General features: G+C 30.4%; 1 protein-coding gene across 1 annotated transcript in view; it reads left to right on the top strand.

The window, feature by feature from the left end:
• LOC123302249 (fibroblast growth factor receptor homolog 1-like) overlaps window positions 1–24,868 on the top strand; it is a 48,385-nt gene that overhangs the window by 13,700 nt on the left and 9,817 nt on the right. The gene's annotated exons all lie outside the window — the stretch shown is intronic.

The raw sequence follows: 24,868 nt of genomic DNA, 5'->3' as shown, positions 1-24,868 counted from the left end.
TTTTACTTTTTTTTTTTACTAAATTTAGAAAAAAACTGTAAAAATCTTTTTTGGGGTGATTCTACCCCTATATAAAAAAAGGTTTATGGTCTAATTTTTATTATAACAAATCAAAAACCTTTTGGTTTTTAAAGATTAACTAGGCATGGGCAAATGTGACTCACAGAAGTCCCTCAGATTTCTGTATACGAGTAAGACAGAGTGACAACATTTTTTTTCTACCTATCTCATTATTATTAGAGAAACTGAGATAGGTAGAAGAGTCGCATACCCGTCTCGCTTCCTCCTCTATGAGCAATGCGGACTTGGATAAAGAGACACACAATAAAGGTTATGGCACACAATAAAGTTACAACAATGGTGACTTCGACTTAAAATAACTCGCCCATGCCTGTCGTAGACTACGAGATAAACTACGTACCAGTTTGAAAAACGGTGTTTCAAGAAAAACGCGTTTGAAGTTTTATTAGTGCAACTGTATGTTATTATTACTTTTTATCTACTTCGAATTTCTTCATAAAATTTTTGAAGGGCATTTCTATGATACTAAGAAACATTATTATGCGTATACTAAGAAACATGCACATGCGCCAAATATTTCACGCGTTAAATATTCTTTAACTTTGTAAATCATAACCTCTACATAATTTTATATAATATTATTTTTAATGCACTTAACACAACTTAATTTAAACTAACGAAAGTACATGAATTGTCTCAAAAATTTTCTCTTGATGAGAGAAATTCTAACAATTTCTAACGGACTTGAAAAAAAAAATTTTTTTTTTAAATAGGTTGAAAAAAATCTGACAAATTCCTAATTCTAAAATAGATCAAATTATTTGAAGATAGAAAAATTTTCAAGCACATGTACCATTTTAAATCGAGCGTGAGCAAAATGCTCATAACGCGATTGTCAACGGGCTAAGTGTTAATTTTAACTACCAGCTCACTAAGTAAAACTAACGAGTATTGAATATGAAGTATGTACAGCGTACACTAAACACTTGTACAGGTGTAAAGCGAAGGCTCTTTGTATATTAGGCTCTTCAGTCTTCACTCATACATACAAAACACCACCGCACCGCACCGTTTCTATGTGTGATCAAAAAGATTCGTTAGTTTTGTGTTTATGTTTATCGAAGAGATTTAATCCTGCATACTAATTAAGGTACTTAAGTACAAAGGACTTTTTGGACGTAGTGGGCTTCCTTTTCAATTCAGTACCTAAATTTAAAAAAAACAACCGCATGATGATAACAAATAACTAGTACAGAGATGGATGTTAGACATCCATTTGAGTTACCACTCTTGTTTTTATTAATTGTTTAAATATCCTGCGTATACTTCATTGAAACAGAGAAATAAAAAGCTCATGTGGAAATTAGTTTAAAAAAATTTTCGCATGTTTTTAAAATTTAAACCTTAAAAAATATTTAGTAAATTCACCCGATAAAATTACACCCTCAACAAAGCGGGGTTGCATCTATTTTTGGCTATAAAAATCAAATTCAAAAATTAACCTATTTCAATTTTTTTTTAAGTTTTGTTATAAATTTCTGCGTTTCCATTCATTTTCTGACCTACGGGTTAGCCATACATTTAATGGGGTTGAACTAGCATGGATCTGCGGGTTTTTGGTTCCTATTCTCAGACATTCTAGCACGCATATGCGAGTTTTTCAGTCCTTGAGTTAACTTGGTGATTCAGAACAGTCTCTGATCCACGGGTTGGCCGTATCTCTAATAGGGTTGAGTTAGCATGGATTTTTGAGTTTTTGGTCTTTGCGTTAATCCTGTGATTTTGTCCACTCTTTGATCTGCGGATTAGAAGAGGCAGTTATAGAAGGCAGTTTAAATTTTTGATTGATATGAGATAAATTTCCATGTGATGATTATTTAAAAAAACATTGGATTTTAAATCCAAATTGGTCAATTTTGCTTAGAAATTTTATACCAAAATAAGTAACATTTCTCACTGTTTCAACTCCGTACAAAGCGGCAAGAAATGGTAAAAATTTTCTAACTGTAGATTCCAAAACGAAAGTACAAGTTTTCAAATGAACTTTTGATGTCCCAAATTCGATGATTTTTCGCAGAGATAACTACTATTGGAAATTTTGGTAAAATTTTGTGTTTGTTTCAAAATGTTCCTTTAATAATTTTGGTGAGTATATTTCATCTCATTATTAATATTTCCCAAGAATTTCTAAAAAATTGACGAAGAATTTGACGAATTTCTTAAAAATTAAAAATTTTTCTCCTGCCAGTTAAACAAGATACACACCCCCGTCCCTTCCTCATTTATCTTGAACAGTAAAATATCTCCAAGACTAAAGAAATAAAAATGCATAAATTCAAAAATTTGACCCCATATGTTTAAATTTGTCAGGTAATGTGTGGATGACTTCGACCTTTTATGGCATTCATTATTATTTATGATTCCCACGAACCATTTATGGTAGGGTTTAGACATATGGTTAACGGTTGTTATTTTTTTTAACATTCATAAAAACTATTTTCTCTCTTAAACATTCAACAATGAAGTCAAGCGATGTTATTGTTTGTATACTATACTTCCAATATATTATATTTAAAATAATATATAATTCGTTAAAAAATTTGATTGAGTAGAGTATATCGGAAGTACTGATAATGCAATTATCATAACTCAAAATAGCTATACGCTATACATTATACTACCAATATAATCTATTTAAAATAATACTACCTAAATTTTTATTTTTTATAACCACAAAAAAAAAACTTAATAATAAACGATTATTCATGGTTTTAGAAGTTTTTTGTTGAGTAGATTATGTCGGAAGTATTGATAATACAATCATTATAATAGGTCAAGAACCAAATGTAGTATTTGGCAGTAATTTCGAAACGATTGAAAATTTGAGATACTGTTTCCAAAGTCATGTCTAAGAAATTTTTTCCACTAAAAAAATCGTTGGACTTTTTTTCAAGCAGCAAGCTTACAATTATAGTCCTTTTGTCCAACAGTCGTTATAATCATTATATATTTTTTAACTGAAATAATTTTCTTCTGAGATAAACGTCATTAGAAGCTATTTTAATGACTAAGCCGGAAAAGAGTATAAAAACCTTCCGGGCAGCAGCAATTTCAAAAATTATTTTTCCACATGTTCCTTAAATCTTTATGATCATTCATCACCAATCAAGTTTCAAACACCCCCCCCCCTTAAACTATCCCAACAAAAAAGCAAGAGTTGTTAAGTATTTTCGAAGCATTTTGTGTTCAAAATTGACTCTGGAGGGGGTTTTTTGGTCGCAGATCATGAATCCTGTGTCTAAATTCAAAAATATCACGCTCCAAAATAGGATTAGTGCCATTTTTGGTCACAAAACCTATTTTAAAGGTCTAAAAAAGGTTCTATGGCTAAAAATGGCCCGAATCCCATACTGTATTTGAGGTATTGATGAATTTAGACCTCGTATTCATAATTAGCGACCAAAAAAACGTCCTGGAAGAAATTCTCCCAGCAAAATGTTATATATTTTAATTTTATCCCTAAAATGACTCGAATCCCATTCTGAAGTGTGGTATTGTTAAATTTAGACCCCATATTCGTGGTCTGAAACCAAACAAATCCCCTAGATTCAATTTTGGCGACAAAATATTCATTTTAAAGACCGTTCCTTGTTGGGGTGGGTTGGGAGGCGGTAGTTTGAAACTTCCCCAATTTTGAGTTGTTGAATGGTTCCTAAACGTTTAAGGAATATGTAGAAAAAGTATTTTTAAATCGGTGCTGTCCGACAAGTTTTCAGTATTTTTCGGCTTATTTATTTGATTTTCATTCAAACTTTCAATAAAAATCATCCATCTCCGAAGAAAATGAAAATTTTGGTTAGCATTAATTTTAAAATTGCATTTTAAAAGTTAAATTTTCATAAAGAAAAAATTTATTGTTTACGACCTTGAAAGCATTATCTCAAATTTTCAAACGTTTGAATAATGCGACTGATCCTAGACCAATAATTTTTAAATAGTATTTAAGAAAGCCACTTGTTTTTTTTCCAGCTAAATATTTACATATTCACTGAAGGGAAGGAATGCATTAATTTAGATTTAGAATTTTTAAAATAAAATTTGAAAAAAAAAACATTAATGGTCAACTCATCTACATAACTTGCATATTTAATTAGATTCAAATTATTTGAACAGCGCTATACTTGTGCAGTGGTCCTTAAACCATAAAGCAATGGAAATGGGAATTTTTTTTCGGTGTGTATTCTCGGTCAATCCTAGAGTTTGAACCTGAGAGGTGACAAATTTTTTGTTTCAAAGTAATACGAAAATCGGATTCATTTTACGACTGGGCAATTTTTCGAAGAGCGATATCTTGTAAAATACTCTTCCAACTGTCAAATCAACACAATTTTTGTATTTTATGGATCAAATGGGTGTTTTATTGAAATCGGAATTAAAAAAATTGTTTCCAATTTTTCTTAAGGCGGTATCCTTAGAAAAAATCGAAAAAAATACAATTTTGAGTTTGATAAAAAAGAGAACACAAAAATTGGGTCCATTTTAATATTGGGCGTGTATTTTTTGAAATGCCGCCTAAAATTCTACATTGAAGCGATGTGCGATATCTCGAAAATACTCGCCCAATCGCCAAATGGATTTCTGTATTTTTTGCAATTTTCTTCAGAAAAAATCCTTAGAAAAAGTCGAAAAAATTTAATTTTTGTTCGAAATTTGATTAAACTCAGTTTAAAAGGTAAATTTAACCCATAAAACACAAAAATCAGTTCCATTTTACAATTAGACGCGAATTTTATCAGATATTGCCTTAAATTCTACACCGAAGAGCGATATCTCGGAAAATATTGAACCACTCGTCAAATGAAACCAATTTTTGTAAATTTGGGTTAAAGTTACCTCATAAATTGAGTTTTATCGAAATAATTTTTCTGGTTTTTTTGAAATTTTTGATAGGGTAGAAAAAATCACATTTGTTTTTATAAAACTTACAATTTATTACCAGTGGCGGATTAGCCATGTAGCAAAAGTAGCAAATTTTACATACCCCCGCACATGGGCCATCCTAGTGGGAGCCCCAGGTAGATTTACGACGGCATACAAAAAATGAAAATTGAGAAATAAAATAAAAGTGGAAGGAAGCGTACGAATTTTTGGGCAAGGGGCCCCAGGTAGTTTTACGAAAACTATAAAAAAAGCGGTCCGGCACTATTTGCTTTGACAAATTCATAATAAAGTATGAATTAAGGAGACTAACGAAGACTAAAAAGAAAATTGGAAGGAAGAATACAAATTTTTTGCTAAGGGGCACCCTCTGGGACTCCAGGTAGTTTTACCCGCCTAGGACTATTTTCAAAGACAAATTGATAGTGACGTATTAGACAAAGACCCAGAAAATACAATAATCTGAGAATCGCCTTAGATTCTATACCGAAAAATTATATCTCACTAGAGACAGATTAATCATTAGTTACTCTTCCTAGGAACTACCTGGGAACCCCGGGAAAAGAAAAAACCAAAAGAGAAAAGAACTTTGTTGAAGAAGAGCGATAATTTAATTTACGATGAGTTTAAAAAAGCGTTGCCGGTTGATGTTCGATTTCCAGGCTATGGGCCCCGATAATTGAATACCCTATGGGCTCCGGATTGAGTTAATCCGGCACTGTATCTCGGAACGGAAATGAATATTAAGATTCACTGGTATACATATAAAAAGGACTAAGTAAGTGCAGGTACTAAAAACTAAATTAAGGTATAAAATTAAAACTAATTGTGATACTCATTGACAGATTTACAAAAACTTTCTGTTACATAACATGCATACTTAAAATTAAAGATTTCTAATATTTTTGTTGTTGTTGTTGTTACGTTTGAAATATTTAAGCGTTGTCGCATCTCGCATATCGTTATTTGATCCGTTTATTACAAAAATGAGGATATTATATGTATGTTCGAAAAGGAATGACATTTCCTCTTCTGGTATTTTGGTGTACAATTAAAAAAAAAAAATCATATAACGAGCGACGACCGACGGAATAAAAATTGTTAAATATAGTTTTTAAAATATTGTTACATCCGGTTTTTTTTTCTATTAAAAATAACTTTTGATTTTGATACACATAAAAAAAATTTTTTGTTCATTGACTTGAGATATTTTCATTTTGACATTAGAAAAAAAATTTTTTTAAATCAAAAACAAACAAGTGACTGAGTTAATTGTTGAAATACCCTGTATAGAAAGGGTTGAATGTCAGTGCTTACATTATTTTTAATAGATCAGAAAAGTTTACAAAATCAACACAATAGGGTATTCTACTATATTTGAAAAAGTACTTCAAAATGTTGATTTTGCTAATAAAAAGCCACCAAAAATTTATTTCGGAAAAATACACACGCTTTCTTGCCAAAACTTAAATTAAATTTTAAACCTTTTTAAACTGTCAAAAACGCAAGCATCCAATTTGGTGACGTAATATCGGTATCATTATACGAAATAACACAGATAAGTTTGACAGATAAATTCATAGACAACTAATTATAATAAATATAAATATTTATTATCTATGGATATATTATACCCAGCTGTCTACACTAAACTAATTGATGGTCTATGATTCATACCGATATGACATCACATCAGGGCTTGTCCGCGTTTTAGGTCACGTGATATACAGTTTAAAAATTACGATTTTTAATTTTAATGTTATAAAAGAAAAATGTGCTTTTATGACTCGAAATCAGAATATTTAAGTATATTTTTACATAAATAACTTTTTTCAAATATCATATTTTATTTTTCACTACCGAAAGTACTCTTTCGGCCGCCATTTGTTTTAGTTTTCGGAAATTTTGTATTTTTACACGACCGTTGAAGGTATCTGTAAATTTACAACTGCCTGTCAATTATATTTTTTTCGGAGAAAATGGATACCAAATTTTATTCTAATTTGCGTCCTCACGGGTAAAAAGAGTTCAAAAAAAAAGTTCTAAGAAAGTTGTAAGAGAACTTTTTTTACATTAAATTTATGTTCTAACTTCTTTGTTACCTCTAATGGTTTAAATGATGGGTCCTACGGACCCAAGACCCAATTGACCTATGTTGCTCATTTACGATTTCAACTCAATTTTTACATCCTGAGTAATTACAAATTTTTCAGATTTTTCAACCTATCTACAGTTTTTTTTAAAACCATATTTTTTTCACATCCTTCCGAAATCGAGTGAATTTTTCTCATCACGAGAGTAAAGATGTAACCCAAAAAATATTAGTTTCAAAAATTTTCGAATCTGCTCGTGTAGTTTCGTTAGTTTAATATAAGTCATACTCAGTAAATTAAAAAAAAAACTTCTGATAGAAATATGGCGAAATTAGTTAAAATGAATTTAATTATTTCTCTACTCTAATATTTTCCTTCTCAAACATCATTCAATAATCATGTAATCAAGTTATTTTTAATTAGCTAGTGCATAATAAAACTTATGTAGAGGTTATGATTAGAAAGTTAACACGCGGAATATTTGACGTATTGAGCAGAGCGCGTGAGCAAATCTCTTATCACGCGACTAAAGATTACCAAACGGTTGACGCAAGTGCTGACGCGTTAATGAAAGAGTCGTCAAATTGGCTGTTATTGACAGTTCATTTTATACCAGATCCGCCACTGGTATTAAATAATTTAAATGAAACAAAAATTCACGCGTGGAGTAAGTTGAGACTTTCTATCAAATTTCAAATATTATTGAAATACTATCTATAATGATTCATAAAATTTATTATTCTAAAATTATTTTATCAGTCTGAAGTCTGAAACCCAGACAAAAATAATGGTGTTAATTATACCATGTATTTAAAGAACTATACCAAGGTATACTAATTTTAGTATCAAGTTTGTAACGCTTAATAAAAATTTTAATAAAAAAAATACTTTTTAAGGGACAAGCTTTTATTGTACTAAAAAGTAGAAAATAATTTTGTCTATGAGTCACTCATACCCGACTATTTGTAAAAGCTTGAGGCGCTCGATTTCAAATATCAAAAATCATCGAAACGCCCCATCTACTCTACATGCCTAATTATTTTCGATTCATTCGTGATATTAAGCGCCTGAAGCTGAGTGACTCATAGCTTCAGCTCAATCGGAAACCGGGAAGTGGAGCATATTTGACTTGCAAGATTTGATTACAGACAGACAACGGGACAGGTGAAACTAAATAAAAGCTTGTAAAAGTATTGATGCTACGAACAAAATTAAACATTTTGACTGAAAATCAGCGATCCCAAAAACCCTCTTATATGTCATTAAAAGTCGTAACTTGCCAAAAAATTATGTATTTCATTTTGAGAATCTTTCAGACCCCTAAAAGAGAGGGGGAGTTGCCTAAAGGAGTCTCTTAATAAAAGTATCTTAAATTTTGGGTTACTTTACCATTTTGACCACTTTAAAATCTTTTAAAAATTATCTAATTTACTTCACGATATAAACTCCTTTATCCCAATGGCGTGGGGGATAAAACTGACAAGTTTCTCTACATAGACTTTTTAGGATAATTTTCTGATGTCAATGCAAAAAACCGCAAGTCAAGTGACCCAACAAACAATTTTTTCCAGTGGAAAAGATTCGTTTACTATACTAAAAGACTGCAAGAAGTTGTATTCTTGATAATCAACTGAATTTCGCAACTATAATATACAAAAAATGTTTAATCGAAAGCCGATTCATTTTCTTGCTTGTTTGTAAAACAATTCTTATATTGTTTTGAATAAGTCAAACCATAATAATTGTTTTACAAACAAAACAATTGAAAATTACAAAAATTTGTGAATGTTTATTATAAAAATATTTTGAAATATTTTTTTTAAATACAAAAAATCACATCTGTGCACATTTTTAAAGTAAGTACACTAAAATTCAAAATATTTGAAAGGGTTGTGGAGTTAAACCAGACTTCTTTTTATCTCTTAAAATTTAACGAGATGTCAAAAGTGAGCTATTTCGGGTTCGTTTACATTTTATTTCATAAAATGTTTCTAGCAAAATTGTTTGTTCCTAATATTTTTAATTAGCTAGTGCAATAAAAATTATATAAAATTATGTAGAGGTTACAAAGTTAAAGAATGTTTAACGCGTGCAAATCTTTCATCATGCGACTAAAGATTGAATTTGACAGTTAATTTAGTCAACTCAGTTTTTAAAAATGTTGTGTATGATTATACCATGTATATGAAATATACAAAGGTATACTAAGTTAGTCCCAAGTTTGTAACGCTTAAAAATAATGATGCTATGAACAAAATTTTGGTAAAGGTGTTAATAAAACCACCTAATTAGTCTATTTCCGGTTGTCTGTCTGTCGTCTGTCGTCTGTCTGTCATCACGATTACTTAAAAACGAAAAGAGATATCAAGTTGAAATTTTTATAGCGTGCTTAGGACTTCAAAAGTGAGGTCAAGTTCGTAAATGAGCGACATAGGTCAATTGGGTCTTGGGTTCGTAGGACTCATCTTGTAAATCGTTAGAGATAGAAATTAAATTGTATAGTATTATATGGGTATATCAGTTATATGTATATGTGTGACATGTATGTATGAGTAATGTGACAGTGTAATCAACACTGTCTATACATGATATTTCAACAATTAACTCAGTCAATTGTTTGTTTGCACTTGTTTTTAATTACTGGCAATACGTTAATTAAATTTGATAAATAAAATCTTATAGTTTTCATAGATTTCTCCAAAACTAATCGGTGGAAATTAAAAAACATTATTTAAATTAAATCTTAACAAATCATTGAAAATAACAAAAAACCCGTTGTGTCCGACTAATGAATAATGTATAAGCAGGATAGTGGGGAATCAAATTAAAAAAATGTATATTTTCAATTTTGATCGTGAATTATGTTATAACTTGACAATATAAGACGAAAAGTAAGAGTAAAATTTATCGATATCTGGAGTAATTTTCAAAAAATCGAAAATTAAAAATTTTGTTTAATTATTTAACTGTCGTTATCTCGAAAAGATATCGAAAAATTTGATTCGTATTTTTCGTCTACATTTATTAAGTTATAACAAAATTCATCGTCAAAGTTGAAAATAAGGTACAAATCATTTCAACCACAAGTCTAAACTTGCCTTGGCACTCGTACTACCTTAAAGTGGTTTAATTTTTATTGAACCTGAGTGTACATAGTACAAGAATCTAATGTATTTAACTGTGAAGATGATCTGTGTGTATTACCTACTCGACCCGTCGTCATTTGACAATGATTTTCTTTTCAAAGTTTGAAACTTTTTTTTTTTTGTCAAACGTTAGTTACACGCTTACTGCTCTCAGCTTCAGTACATCCATCAGTACATCAGTGATCAGTTGATCTAAGTACATCTGGCCACAACATGTGTGATGTATTTATTATACATGACATAGAAAAACATTCGACAATCAACCGTTCGTTTAGATGCGTGACTTTCTTTAGCTACCTTCATTCTAAATAATCGATGATGTGTGTACCTTGCATGTTTCTTCATAATAAATGGTTCCGTTGTCTTACATACAATAGAGTCAAATATTCACCTTAAGCTCAATTACGTCAAGAAGGCGAAAATTTGGTTATATGAGGGCATCCATAAACCACGTGGCCCAGTCAAGATGGAAAGGGAATTAGTTCAAAAGCTACGCTGAGCTATGCCAGAAGAAAATGCATAATTTTGACGATTTTTGACCCTTCCCCTCACGTAAGCTTACAGAAGATTTCTGAATGGCGCACTTGATTCGTTGATAACTCATGTCGAATCAATTGATTGAGTTAATTGTTGAAATATCATGTATAGTCAGTGTTGATTACGCAATGGCTTGTTTTTTTACGTCATGTACATAGCCACTCTTAGATAGCCACACATACATACATGCCAAACACATTTAACTGATATTCCCATTCCCACATAAAACGTACAAAATGTTTCAATAAAAAGTTTTTTTCTTTTTTATTTTATTTTTTATCTTTTAACTTTCGTTCTATCTCTAACGATTTACAAGATGGATCCTACGGACCTAAGAGTCAATTGACCTATGATGTTCATCTACGAACTTGACCTCACTTTTTACGTCCTAAACACGCTATAAAAATTTCAGCTTGATATCTTTTTTTCATTTTTGAGTTATCGTGTTTACAGACTGACAGCTAACCGTAAACGGACTAATTATGTGATTTTATGAACACCTATAACAAAAGTTTGTTCGTAGCTTCAATATTTTTAAGCGTTACAAACTTGAGACTAAACTTAGTATACCTTAAAATATATTACTACTCTCTTGGGAGACAAAATTGTTCATTCAAAAAGAAACAATCGCAATTTCTAGCGAAAAAGAATTTTTTTCGTTGAAATGAACGATTTTTGAGTTATTAGTGAAAAAGTGTTAAAATTTGGGGTTTCGCACATAAGAGCTTATAGAATGACATGAAAAAACGCGTAGTCCATGCAAAATACATTAAAAATGAATAATTGTAGATGTTTTGGTACGGATCACTAATTGAAGTTTTACTTCAAGTACTTAAATGAAGGTTCACCCAAAAAGTCCTTCAAATTATTACCAGATGTGATAGACTTATTATTTTATGGCATTTTGTTTCAAGAAGCGAAGGTAAAAAGCATTAGTTAATTTTAAAATTTTAAAATTCGTGTCAATATTTAGATGAATGTTTTTTGTATTTTAAATTCGTATTTCGACTACGATGTAGTCTTCATGAATACGAATTCATTTAAAATTTTCTTATAGCCCTAGGACTATAGAAAAATTTCAAAACTTTCTTTCATTATTTTATTGGGGGAGTATTTTTACCTGTCCTGGGACTATTCGCACCGTTCGTGAGTTTTATTGGAGACGTTTCCATGGTAACGATACACTACTTTAATAGGGCTTTTCATTTTAAAATCACGATTTACATTTGTTTCGTACTAAATGATTTATAACCAATGTGATAAAATGAATAACAAATATCTTCTTTCTTAGTCCTACTTATTGCTGTCAGTACGAAAAAATAAACTCTGCACTTGCGCTTATGACATGATGAAAAGGCTTATTATAGAATTGTATGGATGCATATAAATTGTATAGATTGCATTTATGACTTGCATTGAAAATTTAATATTATTGTCTCACAAATTTAAATAAATAATTATGATAATTTACATTTAAAAAATAATATTTTTGCAATTTGAATTCTTATTTTAACAATTTTTAATGCATTAAGTTTAATTAATTACTGTTTTTCAATAATTTTAATTTGACATTTTCTATAACATTAACATGTAAAGAATTGCAAATTAGTCATAACAGCCTCCTTTATCGCCAAAATTATTCACTGGCAGCGCTGGCATTGATTTTATTGTCGATACCATGACTACGCACAGAACGAATAAGAAATTTTTCTTATTCCACTGTACCTGTGTATGAAAAATGAAAATTAGGGAAAATTAGAAGGATTTTCGAAAAATAAAAATACCCAGGGCATGCAGAATATGAATATCTATAACATATCCAAATTCCAAATCGATATAGTAAAGGTTATAATATACTATTCGTAATTATAAGCGATGTCATTATAACCGATTTTGACTATACATTTCTGACAAGACCGGATATAAAATATTTTCATCACAACAGACAAAATTGTGCCTGTTTTATATTAAAATGAAGCAAAAGGTGAAATTAAACTTAAGTGAAACAAGTGAAAACAAACAATTGACTGAGTTAATTGTTGAAATACCATGTATAGACAGTGTTGATTTCTTCATCATATTACACATACAAACATTTGACACATACATAACTGATAATCAAGTATAGTACCTACGATAAAATTTCCGCCTAATTGTCGCTCTTACGGGTAAACAGTGATGTTTACGAAAAAATGTTTCAAACACAAGTTGTTTAATTTTTGATAAGGAACATTTTTTACATTTAAACTTTTGTTCTATCTCTAACGGTTTACAAGACCCAATTGACCTATGATGCTCATTTACGAACTTGAACTCACTTTTTACGTCCTGAGTACGCTGCAAAAATTTCGATATATTTTTTCGTTTTTGAGTTATCGTTCCCACAGACGGACGGACGGACAACCGGAGATGGACTAATTAGGTGATTTTATGAGCACCTATGACAAAATTTGTTTCCTAGCATCATTATTTTTAAGTGTTACAAACTTGGGACTAAACTTAATATACTATGTATATTTCATATATACATGGTATAAAAAAAATCATTACAGATGAATCATAATTTTTGCAATATTTAAAACGTCATAAATTCATAAATACATGTTATTTTATTTAAAGTTGAAAATCTATTTTTAATATTTTATATTAAAACGATAAAAAATAATTGTTTTGATTTTATATTAAGAGGAACCGGATTTCCATTTTCCTTCCGATTACGTCAATGCGTTCGATACCGATTATACCGATATTATGCACTTAAAAATCAAATTTTTCCATGTTCGTTCTGAATATGTTGTATCGGAAGTACTGAAATACAGTTTTATTACATTTTTTTGTGTATATTTTTGTTGGTGTGATTTACACGATAACGTTTATAAGTCCAAATCCAAACTACGCAAAAACAAATGAAAACAAACAACTGAGTTAATTGTTGAAATACCATGTATTGACAGTGTTGATGACGCAATCGGTTTGTTTGTGGCGTCACGTAAGTAAAGAACGATATTCTTAGATAGCTACACACAAACTGAAAATCCCATATAATGCAGACTATACAATTGGCACATAATTTCCGCCCTCGTGGGTAAAGAGTGATGATTTCGAAAAAATGTTTCAAACAAAAGTTGTTTATTTTTTTATAAGGAATATTTTTTACGATTAAACTTTTGCTCTATTTCTAACGGTTTTCAAGATGGATCCTACGGACCCAAGACTCAATTAACCTATGTTGCTCATTTACGAACTCGGCGTTCAAAGCACGTTATAAAAATTTCAGCCTGATATCTCTTTTCGTTTTTGAGTTATCGTGTTGCGAGATGGGCAAACAGACAGACAGATAATCGGATATGGGCTAATTAGGTGATTTTATGAACACCCATAAATCTTGTTCATAGCATCAATATTTTTAAGCGTTACAAACGTGAGACTATTTTCACGTGAAATTAAAAGGTTTTCATTTGAATGGAAACGTTCGTATAAGTTTTTGTATAATCTTATATATTATTACTCAAGAGCCTAAATGGCCGAGCGGTCTAAGGCGTGTGTATTAGACTGTTTGTCCATTTAGACTCAGGTTGCGGGTTCGAATCCAGGCAGCGGCAGTGTGAACAATTTATAATTAATGGGATTGCAGAATTGATCACATTGTCGTCGCTTGGATAAGAACGAAGTAACCGACTCCACCCACATCAAAATGTAATTGTAAATATGTTTGTAATTAAATAAATAAAGATTAACAAATAATGATGTGGGTGGCCTTTGTTATAGGCGTATATGTCAGAGAAACGGAGTTTAAACCCCATTATTATTATTATGTCTAGGTTTGACGAAAAATACCTACTCACGGTTTAAAAATGTACCGCTTAGGAAAAAACATGCTAGAAAAATGATTTGAACGAAAAAATATCAAAAATTTAAATAATAAATTTAGTAGGCGAACATGTTACTTTTTACTGATGCTCTTCTAATACTCTAGACATATAATTACTATTTTTAATACATGTTGACATTAATTTAACTTTTGATTTTTTTCATCAATTGTCGAACGAAATTTGGTTTATTGTTTTTAGCCACGGGTTACAGTAACTACTGAAGCTAAATTTCTCACAGGTCGAACTAGTTATTATTAAATAGATCTCGTAGTGAAAGGTTTTAATTTAAAATGTTGCAGACAAAAAAACTACATATGATATTTTCACGTGAAATTAAAACGATATCGTTTAAACATACACGTTCGTATAAGTTTTTGCATAATTATGTAAATTTGAGATTATGAATATGTGTAGTTTGTTGATTCTTAATTGGTTGAAGTATTTGGAAGCGTGGGTTTTTTATTTCAATTAAAGTTATAACAGTTTCGTGTTATTTAAGTGGATCGCGCTCAAAATAACATTCGTCAAATCAATAATCACAGGCGTTATAAATTTTGAATGATTTCCAAAACAAAAAAAGCGCCAGTTTGACGTGAATTGAACAATTATTTTTTTTTAAAAATACTCCCAATCGAATATTTATACCATGTATATATGAAATAAAAATTCGTAGCGCAGAAACTGCGTTAGCTAAGCGAATTCCCTCAGAAATTGAAAGATTGACACATTTTTCTTAAAAAAAAAAGAAAATTTATTATTAAATTATTTATTATATTATTAAATTATTAAGTTATTTTCAATTTTGATGGTGAAATATGTTATAACCTGATAATATAAGACGAAAGGTTAGGTTAGGTTATGTCATATTGACTGTCATGAAGGTTATAAGAAGGAGAGCGATCGCTATAGAAAATATTGTCCCCGAAATATGGATAAAATAAGTGAGGCGCTGCGACCGCTAAGTAGTATCAATAAAAGCGGGTTGTTGTGCGCTAATTTGAAATGATATATCAATTTGTACATTATGCAACTAACTTCATCTACTTGTACTCATAAACAGCTAACTTCGCAGATACTACTTAATGATGACAGCGCGGCTGGTGGCTGAAAAATGAACTATAAATTCTACAAATTTTCAGGGACAGGCGCGCTAATGCTTTAACACGTAGCGATCGTTCTCCTTCTTTATAACCTTCATGTTGACTGTCCACGAAGGAAACACTTAAGCGATAGAGCCCATTATGATACCAGTTATGTGTTTTACCACCTTTTCGCTGATAATTTCATTTATCAGCTCCTCAATTTCAGAGGCTGAGCCCATCAGTATTAATTAAATTAATTTTGTTGCGACAGCGGGAATGGAACCCGCTACCCTATGCATACCGTGGACGGAATTGGTTACGCCTTAACCAACTGAGCTAATAGGAAAAGTAAGAATAAAATTTTTCGATTTCTGGAATAATTTTCAAAATATCGAAAATTGAAAATATTGTTCAATTATTAAGCTTTCGATATTTTGAAAACAAAGGCAGATATCGAAAAATTGTATTTTTATGTTTCGTATACATTCGTGAAGTAATAACAAAATTCATCATCAAAGTTGAAAATAAGGTACAAATAATTTCAGCCCCATGTCTAAACTTGCCTTGGCGCTCATACTACCTTCAAAAAGTATTTTCTATTAAAAATTCAGTTTGCGACTTTTTTTTTTTTTAATGAAAAATTTTATAATTCTATGCAATTTAAAAGAACAATACTGGAATAAAGTATTCAATTTCGAATAACATCTTTTTGTTTTAAAGGAGAAACGAAACGACACTCAGTCATAACGACATCCGGTGAACTTCACCAGATGTCTGAAATAAGAAATATGAAACAATTTACAGACGCCTAAACATTTTTATACACATTCATATATCACTATAAATTTTATTATCTTTATCATTTACATTCACCAATCCATTCTTTATTTCTTTTTAATTTGACTTCAATTTACCTGTGTCCTTTTACAGGATGATACAAGAATCAACTTTCAAAATTCCTTCATGATTTCCGATTTTTATACCATGTATATATGAAATATACATAGTATATTAAGTTTAGTCCCAAGTTTGTAACGCTTAAAAATAATGATGCTAGGAAAAAAATTTTGTCATAGGTGTTCATAAAATCACCTAGTTAATCCATTTCCGGTTGTCCGTCCGTCCGTCTGGGGACACGATAACTCAAAAACGAAAAAAGATATCAAGTTGAAATATATATATTTATAGCGTACTCAGGACTTAAAAAGTGAGGTCAAGTTCGTAAATGAGCATCATAGGTGTATTGGGTCTTGGATCCGTAGGACCCATCTTGTAAACCGTTAGAGATAGAACAAAAGTTTAAATGTAAAAAATGTTCCTTATCAAAAATTAAACAACTTTTGTTTGAAACATTTTTTCGTAAACATCACTGTTTACCCGTGAGGGCGCCAATTAGGCGGAAATTTTATAATATGTACTATACTTGATTATCAGTTATGTATGTGTCACATGTTTGTATGTGTAACGTGATAAAGAAATCCACACTATGTATGGTATTTCAACAATTAAGTCAGTCAATTGTTTGTTTTCACTTGTTAAGGTTTTAACTTTAATTTAAATAGTTTTTTTAAATGCCCATCGACTAGTTTTGGAGAAATCTATGAAAACATATCATCCATCTACCGTTTTCCCATAAAACAAATGTTAAATATGCCTACTTTTGAAGTCATTTATTTATTTAAATTATCGGGCAATCCCCCCCCCCCCTTAAAATATTAGAATTGATTTATACTTAGTCCAACTTCATATTTACAAAAATTAAGCATTTTATCCAAAATTGCTGTGGCAATTGTACAACCTTGATTAATCAAGGAAAAAAGAATATTAAAAAAATTTTGTTTTATAACTTGGGATTAAACTTAGTATACCTTGATATATTTTATATTTAAATGGTATAAATATAGAAGAAGACTTAGCATATTCTTCCCCTGTGCCCCCATTTCTATAATTCTGTTTCTCTGTTGCTGTCAGTTCTGTCGTAATCGTTCAGTCCAGTTGAGTTGAGTCTATCATTAACTAATCTATTCTTATTTAATTTTTATTAAATCAAATACTGTAGTTAAAGTAGCCATCATACGCTTATACGCTCATACGCAGAGCGTCCAGCATCAAGCATCACGAACCTCCAAGAAATAAATAATGTCATGCATGTACTTAGGAATTATCATCTGTCATAGACTTATCAAATTATCATCATCTCTATCGCAAGTATACCGAACCATTTATGGTAAAAATAACAATTAGGTGATTTTATGAACACCTATTCGTTGTGTGCGTAGTCATGGTAGATACAATAAAATAGATGCTAGCGCTTCCAGTGAAAAATTTTGGCGATAAAGGAGGCTGTTATGACTAATTTGCAGTTTTTTACATGTTAATCTTATAGAAAATATCAAATTAAAATTATTGAAAAACACTAATTAATTAAACTTAATGCATTAAAAATTATGAAAATAAGAAATCAAATTGCACAAATATTATTTTTGAAATGTAAATTATCATAATTATTTATTTAAATTTGTTAGTCAATAATACTAAATTTTCAATGTAAGTCATAAATGCAATCCATACAATTATATATGCATCCATACAATTCTATAATTAAAATAGTGTATCGTTACCATGGAAACGCCTTCTTTAAAACTCACGCACGGTGCGAATACCAAAATTTTGTTCGTTGCATCAATATTTTTAAGCGTTACAAACTTGGGACAAAACTTAGTATACCTTGATATATATTAAATATATACATGGTATAATAAGTATATCATGAAAAAATATGGTTTCGAAATTTGATAAAACGCAGTTTTAAAGAGAAATCTGACTATGAAAATTCAAAATTGGAGTTCATTTGATAATCAATCGAATAATTATTCTTAGTAAAATTATTTCTCAGATCGATTTCGATCGATATCTCGAAAAATAATCTCCCAATCGTTAAATGATCCCGATTTTTGAATTTTTTGGGTCAAAATTACCTATTGAATTTTATCGAGTCAAAATTACCTATTGAATCGAATTGGAGAGGAAAAATTTTGCTAGATTTTCAGCAACTTTGGGTAAACTTTTACTCAAATATCTGCTGAGATTTATCAAATCGCAAAACTAAAATTTTTTCGTTTCGTTACGATGGTCGAAAATACCTTAAATATTTTATAGGTCTATGATTTCGAGTGTATTTTTTCATGTAATGTTTATGATGAATATTGCCATGACTGCCATCAACGGACAATTCAGTAAATATTTCACAACAATAAACAAAATAATAAGTTGAATATTAAGGCAGGCAAGCAGGCTAACAATCAGTGGCGGATTCCACAAAAAAATATTATATAATGGGCAATTCTGTAGAAAATTAACATAATTCGATAAACATTTTAATTATTAAAAAAAATAAATAAATATTTTTAAAAGGACAAGCTTTTATTTTTAAAGCTTGAGGCGCTCAATTTAAAATATCAAGGAGCGTCTTAAGCTTTTACTTGAGCGCCTCAAGCTTTTACGAATACAGTCATGTATGAGCGAGTTTTAGAAATAATTATTTTCTACTTTTTAGTACAATAAAAGCTTTCATAAATATTTTGTTTTTAAATTTGTTATTTAAAAATACATGTATACATATCAAATATAGTGGAAGCGATGGGAAAAGCAGTTCATCTTTACCATGAAAACGCATTGTTAATGAAAAGTCATTGTACAGTAAATAAGTCGAAAAATATCATAAAATATGGAAAAGTTGTGGAACAGCTCTGATTTCAAAAACTCTTGTTTGTACGTGTTTTCTTAACCTTCAAGAACATTCAACACCACTGACCTGCGCATTCGGTCGCTTATCATGGATCCGAAGTCAAAAAGCAACTGACGATGGTTGCTACCACATTAAAACCACCCCTTAAATTGACAATGATAAAAAAAATTCAAAATTGCAAGTCAAATAAAAGCTTGTAATTACCAGTTCAAATTTTATAATAAACAAGAGCTGATTTCCTATAGGAACTTATAGCGGAGTTGCTCCTTTTTGACAGCTTAAATGCGCCACTGCTAGCAAAAGCATTAAACTAGAGGCTGGCACCCGCACTACACTGGCCGACTGACTAAACTAAAGTTACATAGGCGTCAATTAAATATGTCAAGAGATTTATTACATACAAACGGATTTATTGTTGCTTGATTTCAAATGTTTTGTTTCAAACAGAACAAATGAACAGATGAACGTAGCGGGTTGCGTAGCGTAGGACTTGATTACAAAACCCTACAACACTGACTAGTGATTAGTGACTACACAAATAAAATTACAAAACAAATGCAATTGTTCAATTATTGATTTATTATTCATAGAATTATCAATCATCAACTTATTATACAGAGAATTGGATTTAATTTACTAAGGACACGCTTATATTGTACTAAAAAGTAGAAAATAATTATTTCTATTAGTTCCTCATACTTGACTATTTATATAAGCTTGAGGCGCTCAATTTAAAATATGAATGATTCTATTTTCTATTTGTCAGTACAAAACAAATTTTGTACTATGGATAAAATCTGAAGCTCGTTGGTGGTTTATTTTTGGCCCACAGAGAAAATTTTCGGGAAAATCCGCGGGTTTTTTTTTTTGTATGTAGAGGGCAATCTGTTTTTAGAGCATCAAATCAATCTTTAATCCGCGGGAATCTTTCTTTTTTTGAATCGGTCTAGTTAATCTTCAATCCACGGACACCTTTTCATTGGTTCACCTTATCATTCATGCACAGTGATCTGCTTTTTACTCGGGGAGCCCATGGAATGTGGGACCTTGGGCACTTGTTCACAGTTTCTGGTGGGGAAAATGTATATAAAACGATAAAAAAAGAGGTTAAGAAGACGCCACTGAAACAAACAAAAAATAAAATATAAAAAACCGTAATAATATTAACAAATTCAATTAATCGAAATGTCCTTAAAACTAAATTCAATTAGATTATTTTAATCCAAACATCTCACAAGTGGTTCTTATTTGTCATCAAGTTGGTATGAGGGAGATATTCGACCCTACTATCTGTACAACTCTGTCTTACACCAAAAATCTTTAAAGTTTAAACACAGTGTCCAGTTCACAGTTCAGTTGATCCTAAACATACCCGTATAGATCCCGCATTTATTCTCTTATCGAATTTTCGCATATCTTATATATTATTATGTACTCTAGCAAGTTTTTTTTCTGTCCTACACTTATCTTCCTTATTCCTTTATCAAATTCCATGATTCACCACTCATTTTCAAGCTTATTATGTCTAGGTTTGACGAAAAATATACTCAGGGTCTAATAAATGTACCGCTTAGAAAAAAACACGATAGACCAATAATTTGATCGACAAAATATCATAAATTTAAATAATAAGTTTATTGGGCAAACATGTTAGTTTTTACAGATGCTCTTGCAATACTCTAGACATATAAATACCATTTTTAATACACTTTTCTACGAAATTTGTTGTTTGTTGTTTTTAGTCACGGCTTACGGTAACTACGGGAGCGGAATTCCCTCCGGGTCGAGTTAGTTTATAATATAGATTGCTATATAAAAATTTAAGCGTCTATAAAAATTTTTAGACAACATTTAACACATTTGTGTAAAAAAATTGCCTATATTTAACAACTTTTTGAATAAAAATTCTGTGTATATACAAAATATATAGGCCTTGTTAAGGATTTTCCTGACATTTTGTAGTTAAAATAATACCTGAACTACATTTTTTCTATCATTTTCCTTTCATAATTTCATTTTTATGGCATACAAAAATTTAAATATCAATTTTTTTCTTAAATCTTCCACTGCTAAAATCTAGATCCTACTAAATCCTCCTTTTTCTCTTCTAGTTTTCTTCCGTAAAATAAAATGGTAGCAAGCAACATTAAGACAATCATAATGAAAACATCTGTAACTTTAAATATAGAGATAAAATCTAGTTTAAACGTCATGTAACCTCCATGTAGAATATCAAAAATATAAGATATTGTAGTGTGTCATATTGATTGATTCGAAAACTTTTTCGTAAATCACGAATATCACTAAAAGCCTGTAAGATGGAGCTCTTACGTTTGAAGCCTTTTTTCGTTTCTCTCGAAGAGAGCTAATAGTGTATCAGTTTTTTCCGCGTGGTTAGCGTACCGAAAATTTTGTTTTCCATTTATCGAAAATATCACGATTTTGTTGACTCAGCCATGTTTACTGAACTGTAGACGTAAGGGTTTCAAAATATAAAAGGATTGAAATAGACAATTTCTGCATGATATATTAAGACCTAAGATCTGTCAATGGCCTAGTATGTTTGAAAATTTTTCCTTTTTTTCTCTGCTATTTGTTACATGAATGACCTTTTCATCAAAACAAAAAAAAAACATCGATGTTCCCTATATACATTATACAATGTGACATACATAGACAGCTAAAACTGGATCAACCAACAATACTTGTATATAGAGGACATTTTTTGCACAGAGTTATTCGCACAATTTACTTACAAAAAACTTGAGAATGTTTGTTGTGATGTTTGTTTTTTGAGTCTGTAAAGTCTATTTGGATTTGGTATGTACAGTCAAAATCGGTTATAACGACATTGAAAGGGCCTGCAACTATGATTCTTATACCCAATGTCAGCTGACCGATTTACCGATTTGACAGCTGACAGTAATATTTTTCTAAATTTAAGAGACAACAAATGAGTATATAGGAACATGAAAATTACTATGAACCGTAGGTGCCGCCACGGAAGGCGGGAGGGGGGTAGATCACGCAAATCTCCTACCTTTCAATAATCCTCAATTAATTGAACAAAAACAACATTTTCAGGCAACTTTTAATATATTTGTGTAAACAAAGTTGCCTATATTTAATACTTTTTGAATGAACAAATTAACATTTTATGGTTAAAATACTACATTAATTACATATTTGTGTAATTTCCATAATTTCATTTTTGGATTCGATATTTAAGATATAAACCTCAAAATACTAAAAAAATCAGCAAAATCAATACATACAGAGTGGACCCTTTTAATATATACACTTAAATACCTCGTTTTGTAATCAAACAAACAAAAAACAACTAAACAAAAGATGCAGAGTTTGATGGGGAACATCAGATTGGACCTAGTTCTTCGGATTTCTTTAGTAGTCTATTTAGATTCTAAACGATAGATAGAGATAGAAAAGATAGAATAACATCATAAATTAGAAAGAAACTAACAATTTTTTACAATGAGAAAATACTCGTCACAGTATTCAAAAAAAATGCACTAACAACCAATTGCTAATTTGCTTGGACTAATTGGTACCTTTTTAATTGGTGATAATAATCAATATGTCGGTGTAAGCGATGTCGGTTTAACCGATTTTGACTGTATAGGTTAGAAAATATTGTATGTACACTGTACGTACACTGAATTAAGACTTTTTATTGACAAAAAAAAACATATACGGCTATTTTTAGTATGAGACGCGTGCATTATCTAAAAATATATAACACTTACTTTCATAGCACACAAAAAACGTACATGTGCGGTGCGGAACGCTCTCACCAGCAGCCAGTCAGCCTGTCAGCGCTACCAGTCGCACGATTATTTATATTTTTGTACCATTTTTGTCATCACATATTAAACGTATTGTGTGGAATACGTTCATACTCTCTTACAAATTTGGTTCAAAGTACTTGGATAAAATCATCACTAGGTCAGAGGTTTTCAAACAAATTTTTCAGCGCCCCCAAAAAGTGTTATATCAGTTTTATCCTATAAAAATTAGCCTTACCGCAACGCCCCGATATTGGTCTCTAGGGCCTTCAAGTCGCACACTTTTCAGTAAGATTGCCTTAACCCACAAACTCCGAAAATCGTGTTCATGTCCGAAATCGATCTGAGATATCGTTTTCTCAGAAACTATTCATTCAATCATCAAATGAACTCCATTTTTGAATTTGTTGAGTTAGATTTGCCTTAAGGTTTCCTTAGAAAATGTAAAAATTTTTTTATCTAAAACTTCAATAAAACTCCATTCAAAGGATAATTTTGGACCAAAAATACAAAAATTAGATCCATTTAACGATTGGGCGAGTTTTTTCTTAAGGAAATCCTTAAGAAAATTGCCAAAAATCGAGAAGAAAATTTCCTTCTTCAATTTCGATAAAACTGAGTATATAATAATCTGAGTAGGTAATAATCGCAAAAAAAATTCAACAATCGGATTTATTTAACGATTGGATTAGTATTTTTCAAAATAACGACCGAAATCGATCTGAGATATCGGTTTACTCAGAAATTGTTCTTCCAATCGTCAAAAAAACTCGTATTTTGAATTTTCGGAATCAAATTTACTTCAAAAACTGAGTTTTATCAAATCCGAAACCAAAATTTTTTCACGATATTTTTCTAAAGGTTACCCCCTGAAGAAAATTGCAGAAAATCGAGCATAGTTTTTACTCTCCAATTTCGCTAAAAGTAAATAAAATAATTTTGACCCAGAAACTACGCAAATCACGTTTATTTAACAATTGCATGAGTAGTTTTCGAGATAACATCAGAAATATTCTCAGAAGCTATTCGGACGATTTGTAAACAGAGTTTTAACAAATTTCGAAACCACATTTTTTCATGATTTACTTATTTTTTCTAAGGTAAACCAAATCTTTTTATCCAAAAATAGAGAATTTTCGTAGTTAAATAAATTATCGTCTATATTTCAATGACCAATAAAGTATTTAGACGGCATAGAATTCAAGCAATAAATTTTAGGTAAAATAAAAATCCATAAAATGCCTTTATGGTCACGTTTGAAGTGGTTAATAGGGCACTATGTTAATACAGACCCTTAGATTTCTGAAGTACAAATAAAGGACAGGAACAAATCATATTTTTGAGTATGTTTTCAAAAATTATACAATTAAAGATAATTCAATTGTCCCGTGTTTTTGATAATTAAATGAATATTACTAAAATAAGGGTGTTTTTTGTATATAAAAGTACGGAGGGGTGACTTTTTGTGAGGTCATTTATTATAACTAATCATCTCAATAGCCAGCTAAATTGCACGTATTATTAAAATAAATCTGCCCTTGTTAATAACAATCAACCCCCAACAATAATAAAAATAAGTGAAAACAAACAATCGACTGAGTTAATTATTGAAATACTCTGTATAGACA

This window comes from Chrysoperla carnea, chromosome X (assembly GCF_905475395.1).
Source record: "Chrysoperla carnea chromosome X, inChrCarn1.1, whole genome shotgun sequence".
In the NCBI taxonomy this organism is placed as follows: Eukaryota; Metazoa; Arthropoda; class Insecta; order Neuroptera; family Chrysopidae; genus Chrysoperla; species Chrysoperla carnea.
The sequence above is the reverse complement of the archived record's forward strand: the minus strand, read 5'-3'. Positions and strand labels throughout refer to the sequence as shown.